Source organism: Lepisosteus platostomus, chromosome 4 (genome assembly GCF_059453375.1).
Source record: "Lepisosteus platostomus isolate fLepPlt1 chromosome 4, fLepPlt1.hap1, whole genome shotgun sequence".
Taxonomy (NCBI): domain Eukaryota; kingdom Metazoa; phylum Chordata; class Actinopteri; order Semionotiformes; family Lepisosteidae; genus Lepisosteus; species Lepisosteus platostomus.
Genome location: NC_142614.1, coordinates 56,874,853 through 56,894,092, shown reverse-complemented (window position 1 = coordinate 56,894,092; position 19,240 = coordinate 56,874,853).

The window sequence follows — 19,240 nt, the reverse complement described above, 5'->3', positions numbered from 1 at the left end:
TTAGAATAGTCTAGATGGGAGAGTAGCACGGTCTGGATCAGATGCACTGTAGAATAGCAGATCAGGTAGGGCAGACTCGGTGAAGAACTGTTCGGGAAGAACTGACTCAGACAATGAATGTCTTGAGACTGGAGAGGTTTCAAGAATGATACAGAGGTTTCTAGCAAATGAGGTGGGGGAGAGGTTAGTGGTAACGGAGTCAACACAAAAAGAAATAAAGCGGTAAATAAGGGGTGATTTGCTTACTTGGATTCTTCAGGCTGGAATTAACTTTTACTTTTTCTTTTGCTTAGTAAAGATATTTTTATATGTGGACATACAGTACAGGATAAATAACACTTTATACTGATTTAGTATGGGACAGATAATTTTGTGTTTAAATATATGACATATTTTTTATTTTTTAAGGACTGTTAGCAATTCTACCCATGACGTGTGAAATTTAAAATAAAAAAACGACAGTCTAAATTTAAGCAAAATTACATGTTGCGGGGATCTCAGCCACCCCAAAGGCTGGAGGATTATATATGACCTTTGTTGCATTTGGGTCATGATTTTGATTCGAAACAATTTTGAACGATGTTTGTAGGTTAAATAGTAACAGATATACTAATCTAAACTCTTACACTAAAGTATTTTTAGAGTGATATTTTTCTTTTAAAATATATATTTTTAAAGGAGTTTTTCAAATTGTTTTCCTGTTTCTAGTATCCAGATATACAGATGCAGCCATTCAAAGTGCGCGGTACAGACACCGCAGTACAGATACCGCAGGTAAGATGACACGCGATACCGCGGTGCGTGATTGGTTGACCGACAGGGGCACTCGTGGTCCGTTGGTCTGTCGTAGAAAGACTTACTGTAAACGCCTTTACTGTGCCCGTTGTAGATATTGAATTTTACCACTGAAGGGAAATCTTAGTAGCTGAGCATAAAAAGAATAGGAGCATACTGTAACGCGTGTGAAGGCCATAAACGATATTAATTTTGGAACGTAAACATACAGTATATGGCTGGTCTTGGTACTTTAAAGAAAAAAATACACACCAGTATTCCATTTCTCCCTAAACATTGTAAGCTTCGAAGTCTTTAACTAACGTGATACCGGAGTCAACAAGCATACTTTTAGAATTTGATTAAAAGGGAATATAATATGGAATCGCGTATCTCAAGAATTTAATAATGGTATGATTATATCCGTGTACTGCGGCAGGACTGTGTAAGGCTGTTTCGCCTACCGGATCATGCGAGCTGTCTTGTAGCCTACTGGTCTAGGTGCGTGACTACCAGCTGGCAGGTTGTGTGTTCGAATCCAGCTGGTGTTGGACTTTTCATTTTTATTTATTTATTTTTTAATCGCGTAACATAAACATATTAGCGTATGCAAACTGTACTGTATACAGTATGTATATGTATATTTGATGTCTTAACTGTGCCCGTTTAATTGAATTAAAAAAAAATTATTTAACACGAACATTAAGCTGTTTACATCTTCCGCCTGAGAACAGTCACCCGTTGCTACCCAACGCAGAATGGTGATTGGCTGACACTATCTGACACCCCTCTGATTGAAGAAAAAAGACGTGCTGGCGTGCTATACACACTACCAGGAAGAGGATTTCTTTCTATTCAAAACGTGTATTTTAAAAGTTTAAGAAGTAAAAACCTTACAGCGTACACAGATTTCTAAACTGATCAGGATCGTTATCTTTGTCTTATGCATAATAATGTTCACCGCTCTGTCCAGCAAATTAATAATAAACTTTATTTTATATAGCGTTTTAAACGAATAAGTAATTAGATTGCTCATAAACCTAAGCACTTGCTTTTTCTTTTTATTTAGGCTCAGATTTCAACTATAGATCGTATTATTAATAACCATAATAACAACCAACCAACAAAAACAACCATATAAACATAATGGTGGTGCTGGACCTTCCAGTTTGATTTATTTATTTTTTAATCGCGTAACATAAACATATTACCGTATGCAAACTGTACTGTATACAATATGTATATGTATATTTAATGTCTTAACTGTGCCCGTTTAAGTATTGAATATTCATATCTAATTTTACCACTGAAGGGAAATCTTAACATAAACATACAGTATATGGCTGGTCTCGGTACTTTAAAGAAAAAAATACACACCGGTATTCCATTTCTCCCTAAACATTGTAAGCTTCGAAGTCTTTAACTAACGTGATACCGGAGTCAACAAGCATACTTTTAGAATTTGATTAAAAGGGAATATAATATGGAATCGCGTATCTCAAGAAATTAATAACGATATAATTATATTCATGTTGCAAAAGAACTGCAACGGACATAAAAACTCCCTTGCATGGTTTCATTACGACCAGAATCGGTCTTGAGATATTTTTAACTTGATTTACAGTATTTGAGAGGTATGTCTTAACACCGATACTACAGTGCTTAAGTACTGCTCACGTATATGTTTCTAGGTTTATATTATGCATTTCATACGGTCAAATTACTTTTGAGCAATAAGAAGCGAGAAACGGTATGCGTTTTACTTTCGTTTTGTGCTGGGACCCGTGGATTGATTAGAGATATCAAGTACATACAAGTCATTTTTTAAATGTTGTAGTTCGTCTTGAAAAAATGTTACGAGTACATCATCTATCAACAATTACACAGGTTCTGTTTCCATATTGCGAATTTTGGTTACGTAATATTATTTTCTAGATTTCACGTTGTGAATATGATGGGATGTCTGATGGGATGTTCTTAAAAATCCATCCTCTGTAAAACGTCTTCTCTAGTTGTCCTGCATATGTATTCGCTAATGAAGCTGTGTGTTCTGAGCCTAGATCTCTACATTTCTGTATGAACCAGCTTAGAGGGCTAAAGACAGCTTGTGTTTAAATTGAGTGTAAGGCAATTTATGCTTCTAAAGTCATGGTCAGCATTTATCTTTGTACTGTGTTGTAAACTTGTTCTGTGCCAAGTCACATTATTTTATAGCGTTTTTAAAGCGTTATCAAATACGGTTTACTGAGTCCCATGTCACATGGTCTGTGATTGAAACCTGTAAAACCGGTTTAATTCGTCACAGCCAGCACTCTTCAGGTGTGAGGGTCTTCTGCTCAGAATGAAACGCTAAAATGTTTGTGTATATTCTAATGGTAGTGGGGGCGGGGTGTGTGGGAACAGGTTTGGTTGAAACATTTTCTCTGAAAGCATTTTCTTCGCAGTTTAACCGATCTTGTTACAGCATGTTACAGTTTACTATTATTAACCATATTAATTTTAAGTGCTTAATGTAAAATCTTGTAAAAATATATTTTCATTGTTCAAATATACATAAAGTCTGACTATCATATAATAAGTTAAATACAAAACTAAAGAAAAAATAGGGTTAAATATAATTCAAAATATTTTGCTAACAATGTTAACTGTTCATGAATAATAAAATGTATTAACTAAGGAGTAGGATGGCACAGTTGTTAGTATGTTTTTTGTTTTTTTTAACCCAATCTCCGGGAAACCATTAGTACGATGGTGAATCGGAGATTCTCAACCCTTGCTGCGTACGACTGGAAAAGAATTCGTGATCGGATCAACAAAATGCTTCGTAGGAGGAGGCGGTCTTTTCCTCTTGTCTAACAGTCTGTCCACAAACAAAACATTCCTGTTAGACAAGAGGAATTGAAAAAAAAACAATGTTGTCAATGAAAACCGGTGTGTGTGTCTCTCCCTGCTGGATGTCCCTCTCACAAACTGCTGAATTAATAAAATAATTTTATTGAAAACGAGTTTGCGATTGTCTGGTCTTTAAATTCTGGAGATACGCGATTCCATAATATATTCCCTTTTAATCAAATTCTAAAAGTATGCTTGTTGACTCCGGTATCGCGTTAGTTAAAGACTTCGATGCTTAAAATGTTTAGGGAGAAATGGAATACTGGTGTGTATGTTTTCTTTAAAGTACCGAGACCAGCCATATACTGTATGTTTAAGTTCCAAAATTAATATCGTTTATGGGCTTCACACGCGTTGCAGTATGCTCAGGCACTAAGTAAAAGGAGATGCTTCGTATTGCTTGACTAATTTTAAAAACTAAGTTATAAATATAAAAATTGCAGGCGCTGCTCTGGTGCGTCGGCTCCTACACAGTGCCTGTCTGCCGTAAGCGTTACAATATACATACAGTACCCAAGACTGCTTGTACCCATCTGTCATGCAAATAAAACACCTTGAATTGAATTGAATTGAGGGGAGAAGGGGGGGATACTAAAGCCAATACTGGCTCAATGGGCTTTGACGTGCTAATGCGTTGGTTTAACGGTCCGGGTGTGGCAGGCTTCCAATGTCAACTCGACTCGATTAGAAGACAATGAACGTATTTTAGCCCTAAATGAATTAATAGCAAACATGGTTTACATATAATACATTTTTCCAAGAAAGTTTATAATAATACGATCTATAGTTGAAATCTGAGCCTACTTTAAAAATAAAGGAAAAGCATTTTCAGAGAGCAATCACGCTGTGTTTATGTAGAAAAAGTGATTAGGTTTATGAGCAATCTAATTACCTATTCCCTTAAAACGCTATATAAAATAAAGTTTATTTAGAGATGAATGATATGTTTTGCAGTTTAAATAATGTGAGTCAGGAAACTAACACAGCGCCACCGGATTTAATAACGCAATAAAAACGCTATAAAATAATGTGACACAGTACAGCACAGTACAACAATACTGACCATGACTTTAGAAGCATAAATTACCTTACACTCAATTTAAACACAAGCTGTCTTTCTGTATGAACCTCTAAGCTGGTTCATACAGAAAATGTAGAAATGCATTAGCCTGATCATGATTAAAAAACACATAATTAAACACGCTTTTGCGATTTAAATCAGAACACGATTTAAATCAATATAAATGTTTATATTGTAACGCATACTGTCCAGCCTCCATTTCTCTATAAAAATTTACTGTTGCACACACACACACAATAGAAGCAGGAACCGCTGTCAGAAGGGAAGATATATTCAAAATATCGCAAATATCGATCATGTTGCGATATTTTGAAATATAAAAGTCAATTGATTGTCCATAATATCGCTTACCTATTTTTTCGAAGAAATGTTTGTTAAAATAAAAGTCCAGCACCAGCTGGATTCGAACACACAACCTGCCAGTTGGTAGTCACGCACCTAGACCAGTAGGCTACAAGACAGCTTGCATGATCAGGCAGGTGAAACAGCCTTACACAGTCCTGCCGCAGTACACGGATATAATCATACCGTTATTAAATTCTTTAGATACGCGATTCCATATTATATTCCCTTTTAATCAAATTCTAAAAGTATGCTTGTTGACTCCGGTATCACGTTAGTTAAAGACTTCGAAGCTTACAATGTTTAGGGAGAAATGGAATACCGGTGTGTATTTTTCCTTGTGATATTTTAAGCTCTAGTTGAATGATAGGTGTCGCATTTTAAATCATTTTCGTAGCTAGAAATTATGAAACGCCCTGTTAAAAGCAAGGAAGTTTTTATGCCCCGTTGAAGTAAAACAAAATGCCTGACAAAGTATGGCTTGGACAGATTCCAAGTGCTTGTACAAATGTGCTAAAGAAATTATACTTTGAGTATACAGCTTGTCCAAAGTCATCCATTATCAATACTATTAGTAATATCTTCAGTAAAGGCTTTGATGCATAAATATTTCTGATAAAGGTAGGTTGTGTACTTCTGTCCAACTGAGCAATCTTGCTTTCATAATATATACCAACATTTTAATGACTGATGATTAACATGCTGTAATACACAGTTCAAAATTAAAGGCTCAAATGCTGTACATGAGAGGTTAAGCTCCCCCTGGCGGTTTTACAAGGCGACGCCGGATAGTTAGTCACGTGACACACGTGATACCGCGTGATACTGCGTGATACTGTGACAAGCCCACCGGGGTATGCCGCGAAATACCTCACCCATTTTGAATGGCTGCATCTGTAGACTTTCATTTACAATTTAATTTACAAAACTATTGTACATATTGTAGGACTTTTAGAGACTCTAGGCAAGCTTCAGGTCTATATACAGTAAAAAAAACTATGGCACAGGAAAAGAATGCATATTAGGGTGCTGACATTTTTAAGGCAAACTGTTCAATAATTTGAGGATACTGTACAAGAATTTGTAAAAACACCAGTTGTTTTGGAAATATTGTTTGTGATTGCTAGTCAGGCTTCAACTGGGATATGTTAATTTTCATAGCAAACAGAGCCTATAAAGATGGGAATGAAGTATGAAATCTTTTTATCCTGGATTTCTTTAGCTAAAGATTGACAACTCTCTAAACAAAATGCAAAACTCCCTCTAAGACAAACAGAGCTCTTAGCTTTCATCTTCGTAAGACTTCACTAGTACAGCAGGGAAGAGTACTTTGCAGCTCAATAAATCCACTGCCCCTGAGGCAAAGAACACATAGGGCAGAATCATCAGAAACCCAGGAGCCTATAAGAATATGATGCCACCATTTCTGAACCCAGGGACTATTATCATGGCCTACACCACCCACTGCTTTTTTCCCCTTCATAATTTTCCTTGAAATGCTGTTAAGAAAATTCTTAACAGGAAGTTTATAGGTTTATAGGTTTAAAAATTGAAGGAAAGGGCGCAGGCCATACACAATATCAGCCAGCCAAACACCATTTGGAGTGCTGGAAGATACTAGATGTACTTTAGGGCAGGCTATTGTAGGTGCTCCTCCAAATCCCATGTGCAGCCCCCAGAACTCTTAACACTGGAGGTATTTTTATTAGAAATATTAGAGATTGTGTGCATTTATACAAACAATGGTTGGTTAGAAAACTGAAGACAGCTTTGAGGTCTATGTTAACAAAACCCGATCATGTTTATTTTCATAGCAAACATAGCCAGATACTGCCTTCTAATTTTTAAGCGATTTAACTAATTAATGAAAGTTCTCTGAAGCAATCCCCCCTCAGAGAGACAGAGCTGTTTTTTTAAAGCACAGAGGGGTAGGGCACCTTGCACCTCAATAACTTTCTAGTCTCCAGGACTAGAACCCCAAGATCCTGCAGAAGATGACACTATTGTAGTTCCCAGGAGCTGCTCAAAGACACCTTACTATCCTTTGTTTTTTCCTCCTCTTAATTGCTAAGATTAGTTTTGAAGAAATGAGCATTCATTCAAGTACTGTAAATACGCTCCAACCACTGTGAAACAGATCTTTATTATTTTATTTGTATTTCTGTAACTTTATATCCCTGTTTATTTGTGTGTCTGGGAGAGGGTTAGTGGTAACTTGACATTTTCAGTACTTTACAAATATTTACTTCCTATTACCCATTAAAATATCATATTTCAAATGAATAATCAGTGATGGCACTGTTATATTGTGAGGGCCTACATGGCAATCAAGCTACAATATAAATATAGTAAAAGTTAAGCTCTCAATTTATGTGTTAACTTAGTTCAGTGCACTCTTAGGGCAACTTTAAAGTCTTTCTCATAGTGTTAAGGGGTTAAGGGACCAGGCGGCAGCTTTAGTTAGGAGCCTCTGCCTTGCTTTTCCATCACTGGATCCTGGTCTACTGTATTTATTGTATATATAAAGCTTTCAGCTGGTAGGATATATGGTGCCAGTGGTCGGGTGAGTGTAGAGGAGGCTTGGAATGCTGCTACTCGCGCAGTCAGTCTTGTTGCATGGAGTCGCTGTTACCATTGTACCATTGTAGCTGTTTCATCGCCTTTCAGGGCAGGACAAGGGTTCCCAATCCTGGTCCTGGAGGGCCACACACCTGCTGGTTTTCATTCCTACTGATCTTTTTTTACCCAATTAAGGGTGTAATGGAACTAAGCTGTTTCTTGATGGTAATATTTGCAAGCATTTTTATTCTATTTGAGAGTTTGGCTTTTTATTTTCCTTATGAAAGTCAACAGCCAAAAGGCAACCTCCAACATGTTTATGAGCTGAAAACATTCAATCAGTTCATAGTAATCCTATTAATAAATCACTTAAAGGTTCAGTTGTGTAACGGAGAGCTTGGCTGGAACAAAAACCAGTTGGTGTGTGGTCTCGCAGAATCAGGATTGGAAACCTCTGTCCTGCCCTGAACAAACACCCATCTCTGCCCACTTCCCTTAAGTATCCTCCCTTTGTTCCTGTAACACATACTGTACATACTGTATGTAACATACTGTACCTAACAAATGAGATGACACTGTGCCCAATCAACGTAACTGGTAACTCTTAAAACCACACAATACTATCGAAACACTACAGCATCGCCGTTATAGGGAAAAAAAATACTCCTATCTGCATGTCGAGTGAAGTATCTGCAGTTTTGGACATCTGTACATTTCTGTCTTTACCCACTAAGAACAATCGTTTTCATTTATAGTATATCTGTAGCAAAGGGGAACTAAACTAAAACACATCCTCCAAAAGAAATTACCTTTAGAATATTCTGCCGCAGAACACCATAAATAAACACACAATATGTGTCAAATGTAGTGTATAACCACATCTGTCCACCTTGTTCACAAATGAAGCTGTAGTTAAACCTTATTAATTTCCGAGGTGACTGGTTTCTTGTATACAAGTTTTACAATTATCTAACACAAAAACAAACAAAAGCATTTTTTTCAACACTTTATGTGACCTGTATACTGTATATACAAGATAATAAAATGAATACAAATTGAAGATTGCTGAATAGCGTTTTGAACAGGAAGCCTAGACTGGATTTCATATACTGTACTGTATAGCAACACTTATCTGTTTTTTGTCTTCATTGCACAGTATGCACCACAGCTTAATGTTTTAAACACTTAAGTGGCATGATTTAACTGAAAGTCATTTTAAATTATTTTGAGACAATAATTACAATGCAACATTATTATGTAGACATAATAGGCTTTTCGGTAAGAATCATCATCTTTGCCTGTATTGAACAGTTTGTCCTCTATGCAATAGAAAACACTGTTGCTCTTGTAGAATATAGAAAATTATAAATGTTATATATTTACAGTATCTTGAAATGGAACATTTTAAGGAACATTTCAACTTCACAAGTTCTTTATTTCGGGAAATAATACTTTAGCATTACAATGATTGAATGTAGAAGCAATGTTCTTCATTGCCATATGTTCTATTTTAATTAGAAGTTAATGAGTTTTTTTATGACTGTCTAATGACTGTACTTAACTACCCAAGTAATTAAATATTATCTATTTTCAGAAATACTTTTTGTATTTTAATATTTTATATCCCTGCAAAAATGAATCAGTTACTTTAAGCTAAGATTACTTTCAAACATAAATCCTATTGAACTGACCCACTAAAAAGAGTATGAAAGTTAATAATGAGATATGTCAGTTATTATTTTACAAAATACAGTAATAACAAATACTTTTGCATACTAATGATTTAATTCTAGAATATTTTAAAAAAATAAATAAATAAAAAATTAAATAATACATGAGTTTATTGTGGCTTCCCAATAATTATTTAGTTTCATTATTTTTAAATATTGTAATGTTTTTCATAGCATATGTTTTCATTGCAGAAAGTATATTCAAGGTGTTCTTCATTAAATTTAAATCGGTATCATAGGCCTTTTAATATTAGTTGGTGTAATCATAATTTTAAAAGCTCACACTAAATGAAAAGGCTGTTAAGCTATAACCATATATTATCTCTGCAAGATCTTTTAACAATGAATAGGGTTGCTGTTTCACATATTTTAGTTAATTGTCCATGTCTTTAATTCTTACTATAATAATTGGATATGCATACTTAAGGATCACATTCAATTACCATTCAACATTCATAAACTGGAAAATAAAAAGAGATTACAGAAGATGTCTTTGAGGAAAAAAGACATATTTAGCAGAACTCAAAATCAGGGGGATATAAAAGTACAATATTTATTGTATATAATGTACATGTATTGTGATGCCATGGGGGGCTGTGTCCTCAAGGGGCATTACTTTCCTCGACCATTCAAAGATTTTTTCGAAAGCTCTCAAAAGACTGGACACCGGCAATCACCAGAGCAGGGATCAGCTGTGCACCATGCTCCAGCCCACATAAATATATCGCCGAATCAGGAAGGAATAGTGATGATCAGGAGAAGAAGTTGGAGTGTGAACAACATAAGACCTTTCCTGTTATGCTACAATCCCAGCCTTTGGGCTGAAGGGTGGCTGTGCTATTATCTCAGCAGCTGCTTTAACATTTTTTTTTCAAATACAGCCGCAGACCTCAGTCTCCCGGATGCTTTCCAAGCCTCTGAGGTGAAGATGGGCAGGGCTGCCACTGTGCCAGCTTCACCACCGCAGCATAGACTGCTAATACAACACAGCCACCGGGCTTAATAATCTAGCATTTTGGCTACACCAGTCCATACACCAGTCTCTTGGCTGAATGGTGACTGTGTTATTGATGCATCAGCCACATTACAGTGTAAGCAGCAGCCTCACAGACACAGACATAGGGAAGAAGACTGCAATCCCACAGCTACCTACACACACCTCTGCTACTCTCTCAGCTGCTTCAGACAAGACCTTCACTTTCCCTGTTGCTGTGCTGGAAACAAGCTGGTATTATACTGTACATAGCTTCAGTTAGTAAAGAACAGTTTGACTTTAAGACTGGTGTGCAGGATGCTTCTTTGACAGGGGCCCCAGGCGACATCACAGTATATACATTTACAACCAACTATTTTCCTTAACTTTACTGTATGTAAACTGTTAAATTAGTGAAGAATGACTTATTCATATAGAGTATGTATAAATAAACTGTGGGATCAATAGTTTACTATACTTTAACTGTCATTTGCAGTGCATTTAATTTATTTTAGAAACAAATGTTGATGATTATCTAATTTGTATTAAACAGAAATGTTGTTAAAGAGGTTTGTAGCTTCCTGGTAATTTACAGTCTCCATGGATAACTTTAACTTGCAACCTTCAACAAAAACATGAGAATGATTACAAATGAGAGGAGGTCATTCAGCCCATTTTGCCCTTTTGGTAGTTTCTTGAAGGAAGCTTGGATATTGGCTTCACCAGCATGACTGGGAAGCTTGTTCCAGACTCTCACAACCTTTTGCATAAAAAGGGCTCCTGTTCTCAGTTTTAATTGCACTTCCACCTAGTTTAGACTCGTGTCATCTGATTCATGTTTCACTGTTGATACAGAAGAAACCCAGTCGGTTGCCTTTTGAATACTTTTTTCAGGGCTCCTCATAGTCTAAGAAGATTTGAATCTACATACACTTAATCATTGCCTATAGGTCCTGTTTACTAATTGAATGATCACCATTATTAAGGTGATCCTTTAAATGAAAGCTTCAACTTATCTCTAACACAAAAATACAGGTACATATTTAAACCTGTATTCTAAACTAAGACATTAGTTTTGGTGATGGAGAAAAATAAGGAATAATAAAAAGTTCAAATGAATTCAGAAAACAATATGCTTTACATTTAAATAGCCTCTCCAGCTCAAAATCATGAACTACAGATCATCAAATAACTGGTATGAGTAAACTGACACAGCAAGACAGATATCAAACTTTTTATGAGACTGCCAACTTATACAATGCAATGACCTTCAAGGCAATTGAATCTCATGGTGAGATTCAAAAACGCTTTTCCATCAGGTGCTAATTAAGAACTGAGGAAAAGAGCTCTGGAATTTTTAGAGGTATTACAGAAAACAGGATGTCTTTCCTTTTTGTAAAGATGAACACAGCTGTGTAGCACCTGCTTAGAAATCTACAAATAGATCATTTGAGAAATAAATATTAAAACAGGAAATGATGAATAATACAATGCATGTAGACATAAACTGTCCCACTGGAGCATGTGCATGTTTACAACCGGCTTGTAACTTTGATTATGGTATCAAGTGAGTTGTGGAAGCTAATGTCTACAGCCATGTGTATGGAATTCTAACACAGCAGGTAAAATAACTGCTGTGAAAGTAGAATATACCTTTTAATACAATATAACATATAGTAAGTGTTCTATTATAAAATATGAGTTTGAATTGCTTATTGTTAATTCACTATGAATTTTATGCTTATAAGATTAAAAAGGAACCCTGTTATACTGTGATAATACTATATATATATATTACTGTACATGCTTGTAATGTACCTAACTCTGTGTTCATCACTCTGCCCTCTTCTGTCTCTGCACCGTTCTTGATCAATTTAGGTTTTTTGTTGGCCTCTGCATCTGTTATACCCACAACTTGTGTACCCTGTAAACAGAATTAACACAGGATATACTTTTATACTTGCCTGGAATTCAGATAGAAGAACTAAACACAGCATTGAATGGAATATTCAGTAGTACTGTACTTACCGTCTTACCTATTTGAATGCATATGTGTTAAAACCTAAGTTCTTGGCAGTTTACAAAAGTACCAATGTGAAAAGTACAATTCATTGTAAAAAACACATAACCTGAAAAGGCAGAATATTCTGCCTGTCTCATAATTTACATCAGGGGTCTCAACTCAGTTCCTGGATAGCCTAGTGCCATAAGGTTTATCTTACAACCATGGTCTCAGTTATGCATAGACAGTGAACCAGAATTTACAGCTATGCCTGTAATGAATCTTTGAGTATTAGATGGTAAAAAACCTTAACAAAATCATACATCAGAAAAGTAAGTAGATTAATTGTTTAATTGACTACATAGCTGCAATACCCAAAAACACTAGGCCCTCAAGGGACTTATTTTGAAGCCCTTGGTTTAGATAATGGAAATCAAAGATTGTCTTCTTTAAGCAGTTTGCTAAATTATGTAAAGCTGTATAATTACCTACATTTGAAATACTTTTACTTTATGTCCCAGAGACCAGACTTTATTTATCAAACACCTAGATCGAGATCCAGTTCATGAAAGACACAACATGTTTTGACAAATGCAAACGCAAACAAATATCATGAGAAGAACTGGAATTGAAAGATTTCATTAAGGTAAATGTTGTTATATTTCTTTCTTCTGGCTGAATGAGGTACTTTAATCACTATAGCACAATAGTGCTATAGTGCCGCTGTCCGGGTAGTTCTCCTAAATACTGTATATCAAGCTTCCAAAAATGAGAATCCAAATCTGTCTGAATGTTACATCTCACACTGACTCTGATGAATTTTCTTAGCATTATCAATTGAAAATAGTTTAATGTCTTTGTTGTAATTGACTCAATCCATCCATCCATCTTCTAATCGCTACATCTAATTCTGGGTTGCTGGGGAGCCGGAGCCTATTCCAGAAAGCATGGCAGGATACACCTTAGATGGGACGACACTCTTAGGACAGACACACAGATATGCACACACTCTCCCACAAGAGCCAATTTTCCCAGAAGCCAATTAAACTTCCAGTATGTTTTTGGACAGTGGGATAAAACTGGAGCACCCAGATAAAACCCACAGGAACACATAGGAGGGAGCTATGGAATTGAACCCAGGGCCTGGCGTGGCGGAAATGCTAATCACTGTGCCAACATACCGCCCGTAATTGATTCCGATACAGATTATGTCAATAATATTAAAATTGTTGCGTGTGCCGATAGATCTATTGTAAGTGTAAATGTATTCCAAAATGTATGGCCAAATGTTCATAAAATGTTCTAAGCCCATTTTATCCCATCTCAGTGATCCCAAGGAGTTAAACAGTTTTTGGTATACAATATATGTTTTAGGTACAGTATGTTTCAAATAGTACTGTAAAATGTTTACAAGAAAAGTTAGAAACACATTGTCAAACAACATGTACCATCAGGCTGTATCATCTAGAAAGAAATTAAAAGATTGGTCCTTCACATTTTAGTACAGCAATGGTCTGAAGCACGCTGCAATAATTGTAAGGGAATTAAGATATTAAGACAGAGAACTGAAATTAATGCTATAACCTTTATCGGAGTACCTCAATCCAATTGAGGTCATCTGGGAATGCATCAACTCAAAAAAGGGCAAGTGCAGAAATGGGCACATTTGGAACTCTGTTCAGGACAACTGTAACAGTAAATCTATACATTATAGATCCACCCTTTAACAAGTGTCATTAACGATGGTGCTGTCAAAACACAAAAGAGTGGATATACAAATTTCACAGTATACTTAAAATGTTTTTCCCTTCAGTATTTGTGTATTTGTCTTTTTAATTATTATTTTCTTTTCTTTCACTATAATTGAGCCAAACAGCTGAACAGTACTTTAACAGAAACTGTCAATCATAACTGCATTTTATTTGTGAAGTGTAACAGAAAATTAGATGGTTAACTTAATAACTTATCTTTACGATTACATCATGGCACTGCAAATGTACTGTATTTTTATATAAAAAAGAGGATTTCTACAAAAACATGTTTGTTGCAGGAATTTATGCAGTCCTTGAGGAATAGGGTAAACACATCAGGAAAGGCTAATACCCACTCTGAGACTATTCTGGAAAACAGTTTCAAGGATGACTATATAAAACAGCAATTCAGGGTGTACCAGCATCTCATAATACTAAGCAGAGTATGATCAGGAGAAAAAAGTGTAATGGAGACTGTACATTGCTTCCAAATTTCATCTGCTGGCTGTATGTTTAATTATAGTAATGCTTCCTTTTAATGCTAAATATAGGAGGCATTATTTGGTATGTGTCAACCAGCACTATCACAGTATCCGTTCTTTTGTAACATAACATTTCATTCAAGTTCCAAGGACAAATTCAGATCATTTGTCCAGAAAATGCGGATCTGAGTATATTATGTTATTGTTTTTCATTTCTGCAGCATACATATAATTTTTAATTTTGTAAAAACCTACTGTGAGATATATGAATGTGAAATAATTGAATATTGAAACATGTCTTTTTCAGTTTTGTAGGTACAGTATACAGGGAATTTATACAATAAATTAATTCCATGTGGTAATTCAGGGATATTAGATTGGATTTCTCTATCTTTGGCTTTGTATATGCAGTACTATATCTTTGGTATGTGGTACACAGAAGCTTTTTTTGAGAATTCACATCATATTCATTGAACTGGACAGGAAAAATAATATTTTATAGCTCAGGGCAGCAAATAATTTTGTTGCAGGGTATACAGTAAGATTCAGGGTCACTTAGGCATCTGTGTACAGCAGTACCATGAGGAGAGTGTTAGCCACAAATTAGCTTTGGTGAAGGACAGTACACCTGACAGTGTGATGAACAGAAGAAACCATTTGAATGTTAATAAGTCATTCCCAGAACTAGAGAGACTGAGTAAGAGTGCCTTAAGCTTCAACAGTATCATCAGTCAATTTTTGACATGATACAAAGACAGTAATAATGTGAATGAAAGGACAATAAATCATCATTACCTTATGAACTGTACCCTTAATTATTGCAATGTTAATGCAACCCACTTCCAATAGTAGGATATCAGGGAACACTTGTGTGGCACTTTGGGATTGGAAACCATGCACAGTACAGATAACTACAGTATGGGGTCATCAACAGAAAGACCATATTCAATTTAAATATTCATATTTAATTTTTGCCATATTCAATTTAAATTTTGTTTTTGCTGATTTTCACAATATTGCTGTTTCCAGCAAAGCAAACTTCATCCATTAAAAAGTAATCACTACAATTCACTCATTAAATGTAGATTCACTGAAAATTGGATTATGCCACATTGTGACAGGAGGAAATGGGGTTAATAAAAAGCATAACAAAAGTACTTTGACTTTGAAAAATAGAATATTCACATCTTTGTTGTTGTGCCTTACTGGGCATGGTGTAATTACCTTTATTAATTGTATTATTGTTTCTATGAATTCAACTGACTTTAAAAGTTGTTTACCATGCAGGAAAACATTTCAAGTCACATTGAACAATTTCATCATAAAGAGAAGGGCTAGAGGATGTTTTTTAATATAAATGTCATGAAAAGTCTGTTTAGCACCTGAGAAATTCTCTTTACCAATACGAAAGGTCAAAGGAAAAAACAAAACTCTGAATCCTCCCTTTTTTCTACAATGCTCCCACTGCAAGGAATGGTATAAGATATAATAGGCAATACTACAACAGGAAAAGTAGACAACTTCAGACAGGCCTAAAGGAATAAACCTAAATATTTTTCATTGCTAAATTTTTCAAACTTAAATTACCCTGACTGAGGTTTCCACAAATAATGGTTAAGTCATTAAGAGTCATTAACCAGAAGTAACTAATTCTGAATGAAACTGTGAAAAGTCCATTATTTTCAAAGTAAAGTAAGAATGTTTTAAATATTTATTCAGGTAACTTTAAAACTGTGAATAACTGTAAATGATTATTCATTTAAGTATTTTAAATATATCTTTCCCTTTCTGATACTGATGACGCTCAACTCTGAGACTCCAACAGCATGGTCATACACATACAAGTGTTCCAATTTGTGGTTAAATTCTCTAGAGAAGAAACTGCACCAGATCTCATATTCCCGACCTTATATGTCCAAATGCACTAGAAATCCATCCTATACCTCACAAGCTAAGAAATAACTTTAATCTTTTGCAGTTTCTTTATACCTATAAATTTGTTCGTCTCTCATTTTGGCTTTTCATAGCTGACAGGCTTCAACAAATTATTTGTAGTTTTGGTGAAGATCGAAGGCAGAATTTAAAGCAGCCGTGAGATTTCACCTCTTTTGATGCTCAATAAGGACAGAATTGAATAGTCTCTGCTGATCATACTAGGCCTTCTTGAAAAATACCTGAAAATGTTTTTTTAATTTGATATAGTATTAGAAGCAACAATATTTGAAAAGCATTAAAAATATGAAGAATAGCAATCAACTAAACGTCTTGTGAAAACAACAATTTAGCAGAATTAATTTCATTTCATAATTACTGTATTGATTTCTATTATTTTTTCATTGACTGTTAGATTCAGTATTCCATTTTGCTCTAATATGTTGTTTAATCAAAACTCTTGAATGACAGGACTTAAGTCAGTGGAGTCTGATTAATTCAGTGCTATTCTTTAGTTAAAAGTACTGTACTAAATATATTGTAACTACACTTAAAAAAATATACATACTAACCTATTTTACAGTTTCTCAAATTGAAAATATTTTCAAATAAAATGCAGCCGTGTAAAACAGTTTACAAAGGCAAATATAAACATAATTTGCAACAAACTGATTAACAAAATAACAATCATCATACTCAATAAGATAGTGGATCCACTTCAAAGCATGATTCTCTGTCTTTGCAGTCTCGGCATGTCATGCTGTACAGCAGCTATACAAACCTCCTATTAAAATACATAGCTGTTAAGAGTATAATATAGAGCTGTTAAGAGTATAACACTTAGCTCATGGCTCACACGGTACTTGTAAAAAATACACATAAAGAAAACTTTTAAATTAAGGGAAACTGAATTCAGCTCCAAGTAAATGTTATTGCCCAACGAGAATGGGTCACTGTGGGCACAACCTATTCCATATTACAGCCTTTAAATGTTACTGTACGTTGAGCTTCCCTGAATTCGTTGAATCCTATTTAGTCATTTGACTGTTGTTTTCATTTTTTGTGACGTGACAAAATAAAGCATTGTTGCATTGTATTGTATAGCTGTCTTATGTTCTTACACTTCACTCCAATGTTTATAGACGCTTAAAAATAGACTTGAAACGTACAAAACACTTGGAGGACTCGGGGCCTTTAACTTGCTGCGCTGATACAATGGGCATGTGAAAGAAGCGGGAACATTTCAAACTTGTGTAAAAAACTCCATTCACTTAGCATAATGTGTTTTTGTGTGGTTGCAGGTAAAATGTTGCTCTTATTGTAAATGCACAAATTTTAAAAATTTTAATTTAGTGGTTTTAATTTAATAACAATAATTCCTAATCCACTTTTATGGACGCTCCACTCAAAGCGCTTTACAGGTAAAGGGGACTCCCCTCCACCAATGTGCAGCCCCCACCTGGATGATGCAACGACAGCCATAGTGTGCCAGAACGCTCCCCACACATCAGCTATTAGCAGGGAGGATAACAGAGTGATGAAGCCAATTCATAGATGGGGATTATTAGGAGGCCATGGGATGGGATGCCACATAGAGGCAATCTCATCTCATCCAAAGGACAGTGCCTTTTGTACACTACAATATCCCCATCACTATACTGGGGCATTAGGACCCACATAGACTGCAAGGTGAGCACCTCCTGCTGGCCCCACTAACACCTCTTCCAGCAGCAACCCTTTCCCAGGGGGTCTCCCATCCAGGTACTGCCCAGGCTCACACCTGCTTAGCTTCAGTGGGTTGCCAGTTGTGAGCTGCAGGGTGACATGGCTGCTGGCTTAATTTAGTGTTTAAAAGTGCACATACCTGTACAGTACTGTATATCAATCACGAAACAGTTCTGCGGAAAGCATATAAAAAGAGATTACGTTGACTTAACTCGTTTTAGTTGGCAATCCTCATATAAATTTGATTTCGCTGAAAATATGAGTTCATATGATGTTAAAGTTTTCAATTGTACTGTATTTACAAAACTACACTGAACTTACAACAGACGCTCCCAATTCTGTGTCGGTGGCTTGAGGAATAACAGGCAGGAAAAGACTTTACAGGCTCACTGACAGTTTTATTACCCTTCTCACTACAGTGGGGGTGTTCTAGTCATGGAGCAGGTGAAGACAGAAAAGAGCAGGCATCCGCTGGACGCAGAAGAGCGAACGAGAAAGAAATAACGATTCCTCCCTATAGCTTCTCCTATAGTTCTGCTACCCTTTGTGTAAAGAAGTGCCTCCACTAACTACCACTTGTGCCCTTAAGTTTGTGTTTCACTTTTGATTCTAAAGTTTCCATGTGGTCCTCTTCCGGTCAAGGGGAAACAGTGGTGTGTTTGGTTGCCACTCCTCTTACTGTTTTAGTTTAGTTTAGTTTTTAGTTTTATATCTTTATATAGTATATAGTAGTCTTATTTTCCTTTGTATTCACTAAATGTTTATGTTTTTTTCTAGGTTTAGCTGTATTAATTTATTGCTTATTCTCAGCCATCAGAGTATCACCTCTTTTCTTGTCCACTACCACTGTCTGCCTACCTGCTGTATTGCTGTGCTGCTCATTGGAGGTGTTCTTCAAACTACTTGCCATCCCATAATCTTGGATTTACCCTGTTTTTGTTGTTTTGTCCTGGATTTCACTATAATGCTTGTAAGGTACACTTTGTCTCAATTACTG